This window comes from Dendrobates tinctorius, unplaced genomic scaffold (genome assembly GCF_039654945.1).
Source record: "Dendrobates tinctorius isolate UK_male_01 unplaced genomic scaffold, ASM3965494v1 ptg000124l, whole genome shotgun sequence".
Taxonomy (NCBI): domain Eukaryota; kingdom Metazoa; phylum Chordata; class Amphibia; order Anura; family Dendrobatidae; genus Dendrobates; species Dendrobates tinctorius.
Window position 1 is genome coordinate 2,736,909 of NW_027361792.1, and position 12,966 is coordinate 2,749,874.

General features: G+C 42.8%; 1 protein-coding gene and 1 long non-coding RNA gene across 4 annotated transcripts in view; one reads left to right on the top strand and one right to left on the bottom strand.

Annotated features, from left to right (window-relative positions):
* The window catches only part of CHST1 (carbohydrate sulfotransferase 1), a 176,507-nt gene that overhangs the window by 4,660 nt on the left and 158,881 nt on the right, over window positions 1-12,966 (top strand). The gene's annotated exons all lie outside the window — the stretch shown is intronic.
* On the bottom strand, window positions 2,306-4,301 carry LOC141046920 (uncharacterized). Of its 2 annotated transcripts, none has more exons than XR_012219694.1 (2): window positions 3,853-4,301; window positions 2,306-2,730 (listed from the first exon to the last, which is right to left on the bottom strand). It is a non-coding gene; the product is annotated as an uncharacterized lncRNA (long non-coding RNA). The 2 variants fall into 2 exon arrangements; XR_012219695.1 differs by lacking the exon at window positions 3,853-4,301 and adding an exon at window positions 3,160-3,619.

The window sequence follows — 12,966 nt, forward strand, 5'->3', positions numbered from 1 at the left end:
GCCTTGTATCAACGGTTCAGGCTGGTGGTGGTGGTGTCATGGTGTGGGGAATTTTTTCTGGGCACTCTTTGGGCCCCTTGGTACCAATTGAGCATCGTTGCAACGCCACAGCCTACCTGAGTATTGTTGCTGACCATGTCCATCCCTTTATGACCACAATGTACCCAACATCTGATGGCTACTTTCAGCAGGATAATGCGCCATGTCATAAAGCTCGAATCATCTCAGATTGTTTCTTGAACATGACAATGAGTTCACTGTACTCAAATGGCCTCCTCAGTCACCAGATCTCAATCCAATAGAGCATCTTTGGGATGTGGTGGAACGGGAGATTCGCATCAGGGATGTGCAGCCGACAAATCTGCGCCAACTGTGTGATGCCATCATGTCAATATGGTCCAAAATCTCTGAGGAATGCTTCCAGCACCTTGTTGAATCTCTGCCACGAAGAATTGAGGCAGTTCTGAAGGCAAAAGGGGGTCCAACCCCTTACTAGCATGGTGTACCTAATAAAGTGGCCAGTGAGTGTAGTTTAAAACTCTCAAGTTCTAAAAGTTTTAAAACTTCTGATTTCTAAACTGTAACTTTTTTTCGTGGGATCTTGCAGCTTTTAACCACTTTTTTTTTGTGCCTGAGTTCAACAAATGAGATTGAGCTTAAAATTCCTCCTCAATTATTTAGAAGTGGGGGGAAAATGCGGTTTAGGTGTCAAGAAAAAGTTCTCTCCATTCCTAGTGAATGGTGCAACAGGTGCCAGATGTTAGACCCACACTGATCTGATATTGATCTCCTATGCCTTGGAATAGACAACCCCTGTAAGAGAAGATATAATTACCTTGCACAAACACGGAAAAGGATGCAAAAAAAAAAAAAAAATGCAAAAGCATTGAGTGTTCTTATGGATGCAGATGGAAGCAGAGTTCACAAATACAAAGTTAAAGGGGTTTCTGCTTTCAGTAAAATGGCCCCCAAAATCCTCTAAAAGAACAAACTAAGATGGTACTCGCCCTCCCTGGCTCCAGTGTCTGCTCCCCGCCGCTGCTCGGTACTTTGTGTCTTTGGTTGCAGCCATTGACAGGTCGCATCACTTCTGCTACATGTGAACATACCCCTCTATCCACTACAGTGCTGAAGATATAGTATCCGCTTTCCACCAGCAGGTGGCACTAAAGTGACGCAGTCCTGTGCGGTTGATTTAAAGGTCCGCGCTCATGCATGAATGTACCATGAATGTAAAGCTACCGCTGGACCAAACATAGTAAGAAAACTACAACAGCGGATGATTCCTATAACAGAAGGAAACCTCTCCGTAATCTCGCCCGCACCCCCATATACGTGATCGCTCAGCCGTGCCGCCGTGGTGTCACTTTTCCCCCGGTGGTTCTCATGTCAGTGGTCTTAGCAGACAATCACAAGCCACTGACTCATGAAAATGTCAGTGAGAAGCGTCTGATGATGTGCAACGTCCTTCGAAATACGGCGGTGAGGAATGGCGCGGTTGTGAAAAGTGGGCGATAACCAGTCCTGATGGATTCTTATAGGGGCCCCACACGGAAGCCATTGCTGTGCCGCTGCTGCGGGGTGTGTAGTATGGGTCCACCGTACCGCGCCCGTACACTGCTGTGTGCCCACGCTCAGCCTCTGAGGGTCGCAGAGTCATGTCGACCCCATGAAGAAAAAATCGTGGCATGATCCGAACGTTACATTATCTATGCAGCCTCCTTTATATGTGACCATCCGATCACTGCGCCCTCGCATGTGTCCACCTGCGGTAGAATACCTGATGGTGCTGTTAACTTACAACTGCAGTAAGCTGTAAAGATGCAGCCGATGATCGATCGGCTGTCACTTATTATCTCATTGATCGTTATTACCGGAGCTGGAATCCTAATACTGAGGGATGGAGAACGGCACAGCGCTGCTCTCACCATGGAAAGGTAAACACGGGGGGCTGTCACTACGAAATGACCTTTTGAGCATCATAAAAGGGAATCACTCTCCGCAGCACATCGTCCTGTGTAATCCCACACCGCCGAAAAGAATGGCCGCCAGTGCGATCTAGTATACATCCCTCAGTGCACATCATTTTTGTTCGATCTGCTTCTGTAATAATGTTTCCCTATTGGCAGTCATATTATGCCTGCAGTTACATTGGGTACGGAAAGTCTTCAGCCCCTTTGCTCAGTATTGAGTAAACGTAACCAGGAGGTTAGCGTGCACTCAAGTCCAATAGCGAGGTGCAGGTGTAACAGACCTGTAGGTCCTATTACCAATAATAATATAATTCACCGCACACTCAGAGGGGTTTCTTTATGCAAATAAGTGCTTATTTTTATTATATACAAAACATGTGGGAGCCAAACAAGTATATATAGCACGAAGTAGAAGCGATATAATTTAATACGACGTTTCGGCTCAATCCGAGCCTTTATCACTTTTATCGCTGTAAATAAAGAGAAATACATCAGAAAATGAGAAAATAAACACAAGAGAATTACAACACCATACAAAAAAACAAAAATAATCCCAATAAACAACAATAGTAAAACAATATATACAGAGCATATACAAATATACAATATGGTACATGTAGAACACTCAAGTAAAGAAGGTTCAGTGAACCAACTCCATCTTAGGTACAATAGGAGAAAAGGTGATTACCTGAATTGAAATTCGGATCTTTGAATAAGGAAGAACAGAACTCCCAAGAGAATAGCCCAAGAAAGATGGCTGAATCAAAATCGTCAAAATTTGTCAAAATCGTAGTTTAGTAGATTCACATGTGTAGACACCATGATGTCTCTATAAGGTCATAAAGCAGGCCATCTACACAAGGGGAATACAATGTTTTGCTGTTATATAAAGGTGGATGTGTTCCTTATGACAGATAATATAGTGTTCAGGATGTCCGTAATACCGCAATATACTGTGCACGGAGCAGGCATAGTTGTATGTAGTTTTTAAATGGTATATATATGCTATACGATATGACTATTGGTTACATAGGTGTCCCTAGATAGTATCATATATCGCAGTATACTTTGCATGAAAAGGTTGCTGTAACTAAATAGTATGTGCTGGTGTGCACACTCTCAGATGATAGTCAATTAAAAAAGCGTCCCTGAAAAGTGCCACTAAAGATGGCCATGTGTACAGTACCTGGTGCAGTGGTGCTAGATAGCGGCGCTCCCACGCCTCGCTGCAGTGGCGTCATGCTAATACAATCAGGGTGAAGTGGTATTTAAATAGGGACCGGGTGGTAGCGTCAGACCGGAAGTGAACCTCTGAACCGGAAGTGACGTCGCGCTGTCCCAATAGGAGCACTGCGCATGTCTAAGGACTATACTATTAAGCTGTACACATACAGCGGTTGCCCTGGTGATAGGGAAAATAGCGATTTTTTCATCCTATCAGAAGGAAAGCGGTATAATGTTGTCATGATGTATGGATTACATAGGATACAGACTAGGTAAATGTACTATTGATCAGGAACAGATAATTAGTAAAAATTGCATAATTATGGTTAGGACATCTAGACAAATAGTGAATCCTAAAAAAGAAAAAGAAAACCGTAGAAAAATAGGGAAAACAAATAAAAATAAAAATAATAGTAAAAAAGTAAAAAAATGTAAAGTAAAAATAAAAATAAAAAGAGGTAGATGGAAAATAATGAAAATCAGCAAAACATTGTTAACTCATGTACAATACCTTATGTATGGACATGTAGACATAAGTGTATCAATATATATATATATATATACACAAAAAAATTACATATATATACATATATACACATACACAGGGGCAAACATCTCAATCTAAGACAGAGTCCAGTGGGCGGAGCAAACTCACCTAGGGTTAAAGTGTACTAACGAGTCTGCAAAAATAACAGAAAAAGGTTGTTAGTCATTATATAAGCCAGTCTATTTCTCTATTCAGCCCTCTAGGGGTCAGAGTATCAAGCTTATATATCCAGTATGTTTCCCTCTCTCTTAATAATTTGATATGGTCACCACCCCTCCTCGGACGGGGTACATGCTCAATTACCTGGTATTTCAACTGTGCAACTGAGTGTCGGTATTTAGTAAAGTGCTCAGGCAGGGGTAACCAGTTTTTTTGACATCTAATCGTTGACTTATGGCTGGCAATACGGTCTTTGACGTGTTGGGTTGTTTCCCCTACATAGAGGAGGCCACATGGGCATTTCACCAAATAAACCACGAAGTTTGAATCGCACGTATAATAGCCACGTATCGGAAAAGACTTGCCTGTCCTAGGGTGAGTGATATTGTCTGACCTGATCACATTCGAACAGGCTGCCCCGGTGAGGCAGGGAAATGTGCCACAGCGACGAGGGGCGAGTAACCTCTGGGTAGTAGTAGAAACTTTACTGCCTATGTCAGCCCTTACCACCTTGTCACGGACATTGGTGGGACGTTTAGTACAGATCAATACAGGGGCCTCAAAAGAACCGATGTCCGGGTAAGCTTTATAAAGGAGAGGCCAGTGTTTCTTAATAATAGAGTAAACTTTAGGCATCAGCGGATGAAAAGTGTGAACAAAAGGGATCCTTTCTCTAGGGTATCTTGTAGGTGGAGGGGAAGGGGGTGTTAGTACCCGTTGTTTTTCGATCTCCAGCAATTTGGATGGATACCGTCTGTCCCTAAATTTCCTAGCCATTGTGTCGAGCCTCTCATTGCGGACATCCTGATCCGATACAATACGTGCTACCCTGTTGAACTGTGAACGTGGTAGACTGTTCTTAGTGGCTCTTGGGTGACAACTCGAGTAATGTAAAAGACTGTTACTATCGGTAGGTTTACAATATAGGTCCGTTGAGAGAGTACCCTCACTATCCTGTAAAACTCTCGTGTCCAAAAAAGGAACTGATTCCATACTGAAATGTAGCGTGAATTGTAGTTCTGGATAAATGGAGTTGAGATACAGATGGAAATCCTGTAAGGATGATATCGTACCTGTCCAGACAAAGAAGATATCATCGATATAGCGATGATATTCTATAGCATATTGTGAAAAAAGATTATTGGAGAAAACATGATTAATCTCGAACAGGTTCATGTAGGCATTAGCGTAAGCCGGCGCTATGTTCGCGCCCATTGCAGTCCCGCACCTCTGTACATAGTAGGTGTCCTCATATAGAAAGTAGTTTTCATGCAATACTAGTTTAAGTAGGGCTATACAGAATTCCATGGAGTCTGTGGACAGGTCTGAAGAATTAAGCAAGAATCTTGCGGCTTCCATTCCTTTATCGTGGGTGATCGATGTGTATAGGCTATTGACATCTAGGGTGGTAAGGATACTGCCTGGTGGTACATTACCCAATTTTTGAATGACTTCCAAGAAATGCCCTGTGTCCAAGAGGAAAGACCTTGTCTGTTTGACTAGAGGTGTGAATATTTTCTCAAGGAAAATGGATAATGGAGATAGAACTGAATCCGTAGAAGCTACAATCGGTCTGCCTGGTGGATTTTGTAAGGACTTATGTATCTTAGGTAGAATATAAAAAACCGGTGTAATCGGATGAGGGTTAATCAGAAAATTGGCAGTTTTTTGGTCAATTGTATGACTGTCCAGATAAGTTTTGGTCAGTTCCTTGATTTTGTGAGTAATGGTGGAAACCGGATCCCTAGGGATAATCCTATAGGTATTAGTGTCAGATAACTGCCTATTCACTTCCTTATTATAATCAGTGTAGTTCATAACCACTAAAGCACCGCCTTTATCAGCCGGTTTGATTACGATGTTCTTGTTATTGTGAATAGAATTGAGAGCTTGTTTTTCAGTAAGTGACAGATTAGAGTGAGTTTTGAAGAGACCGAGTTGTGCCTGATGAGAGAGTAGTTTGACCTCACGGTCCACCAGCGAAATGAATGTCTCCGCCGCATGGTATGTGCTAGGAGGACAGAATTTACTCGGGTTGCGAAGACCAAGTGCAGAAATAGACAATTTAGGAACCTGAATATCGCAAGATAATGTTGTCCCCTCACCCATAGGGTTAGGAGACAAGCCAAAATGGGTCTTAAGTCTAATAGTTCGATAAAATCGCTTGAGGTCTTTTTCGAGTTGGAACGAGTTCCACATGGGAGTGGGACAAAAAGAAAGTCCCTTCTGTAGCACGGAGAGTTCTGACGGGGAGAGGAGATAGTCTGAAATGTTGATCACCAGTTCCGATGCTATATCTGTTGTCTCACCTGTGAGCGGGTTGCCATCCTTTCTCCTGCCTCGCCTGGTGGGTCTGTGGTACGCTGGTTCCCCCTGCGGCTTCTTCCTAAAAAACGTTGTCTGCCAGAGTTTGTGGAGGAGTCGCTTCCGGAACTGAAGGACCCATTTCTTCGTTGGTAATAAGGTCTGCGCCAGGGACCCGTAGTAGCGGATGTATCGTTCCATTTGTATACTCTGTTCATAGAATAGTCGTCTGAATCACGCTGAAATTTCTGCCTCTTACGTTCCTGTAGAGACTTTAGATGTTCGGACAGGGCTTTCTCGGTTTTGGTTTTGAGAGATGTCCACTCCGTTGAGGAGATAGAGGTGGAGAGTTGCGCTTCAATGGCCTGTATATTTTGTTTAGTTTCCACTATGGCCCTCTGCAGATATTCCACCGTCAATATAATAATGTCTAATGAACATTTATTAAGTATCTTTTTATACTTTTCACAATACTCTGAATTGTCAGAGAAGAGAGTAGGGCGGAGATTACTCCTAAGCCCCCTTGGAATCTTATTCTGTCTGTGGTACTCTGCCAGTGTAGTACAATGTAAATCATACGAGATAAATCTACGTTTTGCTTTTTCATAGTCACGGGTCCTAAGCTCTTGGACTGGAGTTCTCAAAAACTCGTTGGAGCTAGTAACTTGAGCCAAAATATTGGTGCTCGTAGCCAAGTCATAAGCAAATGTGTCCGTAGACATATGGAGATAGGGGAGTGACTGGTGCAAACGCCAATATAGCAAACGTAACCAGGAGGTTAGCGTGCACTCAAGTCCAATGGCGAGGTGCAGGTGTAACAGACCTGTAGGTCCTATTACCAATAATAATATAATTCACCGCACACTCAGAGGGGTTTCTTTATGCAAATAAGTGCTTATTTTTATTATATACAAAACATGTGGGAGCCAAACAAGTATATATAGCACGAAGTAGAAGCGATATAATTTAATACGACGTTTCGGCTCAATCCGAGCCTTTATCACTTTTATCGCTGTAAATAAAGAGAAATACATCAGAAAATGAGAAAATAAACACAAGAGAATTACAACACCATACAAAAAAACAAAAATAATCCCAATAAACAACAATAGTAAAACAATATATACAGAGCATATACAAATATACAATACGGTACATGTAGAACACTCAAGTAAAGAAGGTTCAGTGAACCAACTCCATCTTAGGTACAATAGGAGAAAAGGTGATTACCTGAATTGAAATTCGGATCTTTGAATAAGGAAGATGTCCTAACCATAATTATGCAATTTTTACTAATTATCTGTTCCTGATCAATAGTACATTTACCTAGTCTGTATCCTATGTAATCCATACATCATGACAACATTATACCGCTTTCCTTCTGATAGGATGAAAAAATCGCTATTTTCCCTATCACCAGGGCAACCGCTGTATGTGTACAGCTTAATAGTATAGTCCTTAGACATGCGCAGTGCTCCTATTGGGACAGCGCGACGTCACTTCCGGTTCAGAGGTTCACTTCCGGTCTGACGCTACCACCCGGTCCCTATTTAAATACCACTTCACCCTGATTGTATTAGCATGACGCCACTGCAGCTAGGCGTGGGAGCGCCGCTATCTAGCACCACTGCACCAGGTACTGTATACATGGCCATCTTTAGTGGCACTTTTCAGGGACGCTTTTTTAATTGACTATCATCTGAGAGTGTGCACACCAGCACATACTATTTAGTTACAGCAACCTTTTCATGCAAAGTACACTGAGATATATGATACTATCTAGGGACACCTATGTAACCAATAGTCATATCGTATAGCATATATATACCATTTAAAAACTACATACAACTATGCCTGCTCCGTGCACAGTATATTGCGGTATTACGGACATCCTGAACACTATATTATCTGTCATAAGGAACACATCCACCTTTATATAACAGCAAAACATTGTATTCCCCTTGTGTAGATGGCCTGCTTTATGACCTTATAGAGACATCATGGTGTCTACACATGTGAATCTACTAAACTACGATTTTGACAATTCCTTTCAGCCATCTTTCTTGGGCTATTCTCTTGGGAGTTCTGTTCTTCCTTATTCAAAGATCCGAATTTCAATTCAGGTAATCACCTTTTCTCCTATTGTACCTAAGATGGAGTTGGTTCACTGAACCTTCTTTACTTGAGTGTTCTACATGTACCATATTGTATATTTGTATATGCTCTGTATATATTGTTTTACTATTGTCGTTTATTGGGATTATTTTTGTTTTTTTGTATGGTGTTGTAATTCTCTTGTGTTTATTTTCTCATTTTCTGATGTATTTCTCTTTATTTACAGCGATAAAAGTGATAAAGGCTCGGATTGAGCCGAAACGTCGTATTAAATTATATCGCTTCTACTTCGTGCTATATATACTTGTTTGGCTCCCACATGTTTTGTATATAATAAAAATAAGCACTTATTTGCATAAAGAAACCCCTCTGAGTGTGCGGTGAATTATATTATTATCAGTATTGAGTAGACGCACCTTTTGAGCTAGTACAGCCATGAGTCTTCTTGGGAATGATGCCACAAGTTTTTCACCCCTGGATTTGGGGATCCTCTGCCATACTTCCTTGCAGATCCTCTCCAGTCCCGTCAGGTTGGATGGTGAACGTTGGTGGACAGCCATTTTCAGGTCTCTCCAGAGATGCTCCATTGGGTTTAGGTCAGGGCTGTGGCTGGGCCAGTCAGGAATGGTCACAGAGTTGTTCTGAAGCCACTCCTTTGTTATTTTAGCTGTGTGCTTAGGGTCATTGTCTTGTTGGAAGGTGAACCTTTGGCCAAGTCTGAGGTCCAGAGCACTCTGGAGGAGGTTTTCATCCAGGATATCTCTGTACTTGGCTGCTTTCATGTTTCCTTCAATTACAACTAGTCGTCCTGTCCCTGCAGCTGAAAAACACCTCCAATAGCATGATGCTGCCACCACCATGTTTCACTGTTGGGATTGTATTGGGCAGGTGATGAGCAGTGCCTGGTTTTCTCCACACATACCGCTTAGATTTATCACCAAAAAGTTCTATCTTCGTCTCATCAGACCAGAGAATCTTATTTCTCATAGTCTGGGAGTCCTTCATGTGTTTTTTAGCAAACTCTATGCAGGCTTTCATATGTCTTGCACTGAGGAGAGTCTTCCGTCGGGCCGCTCTGCCATAAAGGCCCGACTGGTGGAGGGCTGCAGTGATAGTTGACTTTGTGGAACTTTCTCCCATCTCCCTACTGCATCTGTGGAGCTCAGCCACAGTGATCTTGGGATTCTTCTTTTCCTCTCTCACCAAGGCTCTTCTCCCACGATTGCTCAGTTTGGCTGGACGGCCAGGTCTAGGAAGACTTCTGCTGGTCCCAAACTTCTTCCATTTTAGGATTATGGAGGCCACTGTGCTCTTAGGAACCTTGAGTACTGCAGAAATTCTTTTGTAACCTTGGTCAGATCTGTGCCTTGCCACAATTCTGTCTCTGAGCTCCTTGGCCAGTTCCTTTGACCTCATGATTCTCATTTGGTCTGACATGCACTGTGAGCTGTGAGGTCTTATATAGACAGGTGTGTGCCTTTACAGATCAAGTCCTATCAGTGTAATTACACACAGCTGGACTCCAATGAAGGAGTAGAACCATCTCAAGGAGGATCACAAGGAAATGGACAGCAAGTGACTGAAATATAAGTGTCTGAGCAAAGGGGCTGAATACTTATAACCATGTGATATTTCACTTTTTCTTTTTCAAAAAATTTGCAAAAATTTCTACATTTCTGTTTTTTTCAGTCAACATGGGGTGCAGAGTGTACATTAATGAGAGAAAAAAATTAACTTTTTTGAATTTACCAAATGGCTGCAATGAAAGAGTGAAAAATGTAAAGGGGTCTGAAAACTTTCCGAGCCCACTGTATATCTTATATTATACCCCAGAGCTGCACTCACTATTCTGCTGGTGCAGTCACTGTGTACATACATTACATTACTGATCCTGAGTTACATCCTGTATTATACCCCAGAGCTGCACTCACTATTCTGCTGGTGCAGTCACTGTGTACATACATTACTGATCCTGAGTTACATCTTGTATTATACTCCAGAGCTGCACTCACTATTCTGCTGGTGCAGTCACTGTGTACATAGATTACATTACTGATCCTGAGTTACCTCCTGTATTATACTCCAGAGCTGCACTCACTATTCTTCTGGTGCAGCCACTGTGTACATAGATTACATTACTGATCCTGAGTTACCTCCTGTATTATACTCCAGAGCTGCACTCACTATTCTGCTGGTGCAGTCACTGTGTACATAGATTACATTACTGATCCTGAGTTACATCCTGTAGTATACTCCAGAGCTGCACTCACTATTCTGCTGGTGCAGTCACTGTGTACATAGATTACATTACTGATCCTGAGTTACCTCCTGTATTATACTCCAGAGCTGCACTCACTATTCTGCTGGTGCAGTCACTGTGTACATAGATTACATTACTGATCCTGAGTTACATCCTGTAGTATACTCCAGAGCTGCACTCACTATTCTGCTGGTGCAGTCACTGTGTACATAGATTACATTACTGATCCTGAGTTACCTCCTGTATTATACTCCAGAGCTGCACTCACTATTCTGCTGGTGCAGTCACTGTGTACAGACATTACATTACTGATCCTGAGTTACATCCTGTATTATACCCCAGAGCTGCACTCACTATTCTGCTGGTGCAGTCACTGTGTACAGACATTACATTACTGATCCTGAGTTACATCCTGTATTATACTCCAGAGCTGCACTCACTATTCTGCTGGTGCAGTCACTGTGTACATACATTACATTACTGATCCTGAGTTACCTCCTGTATTATACTCCAGAGCTGCACTCACTATTCTGCTGGTGCAGTCTCTGTGTACAGACATTACATTACTGATCCTGAGTTACATCCTGTAGCTCTTTTTTATAATAAAAGTATCAAAACACAATACATAACAGACTACATAATACAAAACACAATACATAGCAGACAAACAATGCTCCCGACATAAATATTTGTGCAAACCTCGCAATTTTACCTGATCCCCCAGGCTTTCCAGCCTAGAGGGCCCCAGCAGGATCCCTCCACCCCTATACAACTTGAAATAAAGAAACCCCTATGTAACACATTCATCCCCTACGCACACCCTTTCACACTCCATTCGCACTTTGCACCCATACCTATATACAAGTAATAAAGAAAAAAACCATATTCCGGCCCTTCTGCCTTAAAAAAAAAACCATAGCCACTTATACTGGCAAAACCCCAGCACCAGCCTAACACCTCTACGAAAAATTTTTTTTTTTTTTTTAAATTTTAATAATTTTTTTTTTTTTTTTTTATTTATCATCCCCCCACCACACCCAAGGTCCAAAAGTCCATGGCCCATTACACGAAACACACAAGGTCCATCAATGTTCATGGCCTATCACATCTATCTCTTGGCAACAACAGTTTATGCTCCAAGAGGAAAACCCTCACCCGGCTCCACCCAAAACCTATGCTATTTACCACGTGGTCCATTCTTCTTTTCCTTTCCACGATTTGTCCATCCACTTTCCCTTCGGATAAAGGTCCTCTTTTCCCATTCTCACCCCCCATTCACCCCCCTCCCAACCTCACTACACCCTCCCATGCACTCCTAACTAAAACAAAAGAAAGTATGTATAATACACAAAAATAATACAAATATACAATATATATCTACATATACACCACATAACATTATTACCATATTTGTTTTGGCTTGCCACCACACACTTTCCTTTGCAGACCCAAGATCAGTGCCTGCAAGCCCAATATCCATTAATGCTCTATGTTTCCAAAACAAAAGTCTAGAGTGGCATGCTTTAGCCCACCACCAGGAAAAGGAGTTCTCGAGGCCCCGTCCCTCACTAACTCATTCACCCTGTCCCTCAACAACTAAGACTGTCCCTGCTTCTGTCCCTAAAGAAACTGTCCCTATCTGTCCCTTCCTGTCCCTACTCCACCTAACTTAATATAACTAACTCTCTATCTGTCCCTCAGTGCCTGTCCCTCCCTGTCCCTATCTGGCCCTACTTCTGTCCCTAGCACACCCAGTGAAACTTATGCTATCCCTACCCTCATTCACACGGAGCTAGCTCTCCCTTGAGTGCGTTTTTAAAAGGAGAGGCCTCTCCAAAGCCAAGAGGCCTTCCTCACACCCAACCTTTCGAACTCCAAAGAACGGACCTTCACCAGGTCACCCAAGATGTTTCCTACCACCTCATCCCTTGGGAGGGTTTTTTTCCGCGTCGAAACTAGGCACCGTGCATTCCAAGTGTAGAACCTAACCACTACACTGACTAGGAATAAAGTGCACGGGTCCCGACCACCCACGGATCTGAACGCTCCATAGGCCCACTCAGCGTAGGAGAGGGACGCCAGCCGCGGCCAACGTATGGAAGCACCCACCCTGTTGTACACCTCTGCATTAAAGGGACACTGAAGCAGGAAGTGCTCCATGCTTTCCAGCACGTCGCCACACTCCTCATGGGGACAACCCCGATCATCGGATTTCCTGCACTTCAGGTTATCCTTTACATACAGCCTCTCGTGGAAGCAACGCCAGGTCAAGTCCCAAAACTTCATGGGGATCCGCTTAGAATTTAAAAGCCCCAGCCCGACCTCCAGATCCCGGCCTGGGCAATCCTTAAGGGCCAGGGGCTTCTGGAAATGGGTCAACAGGA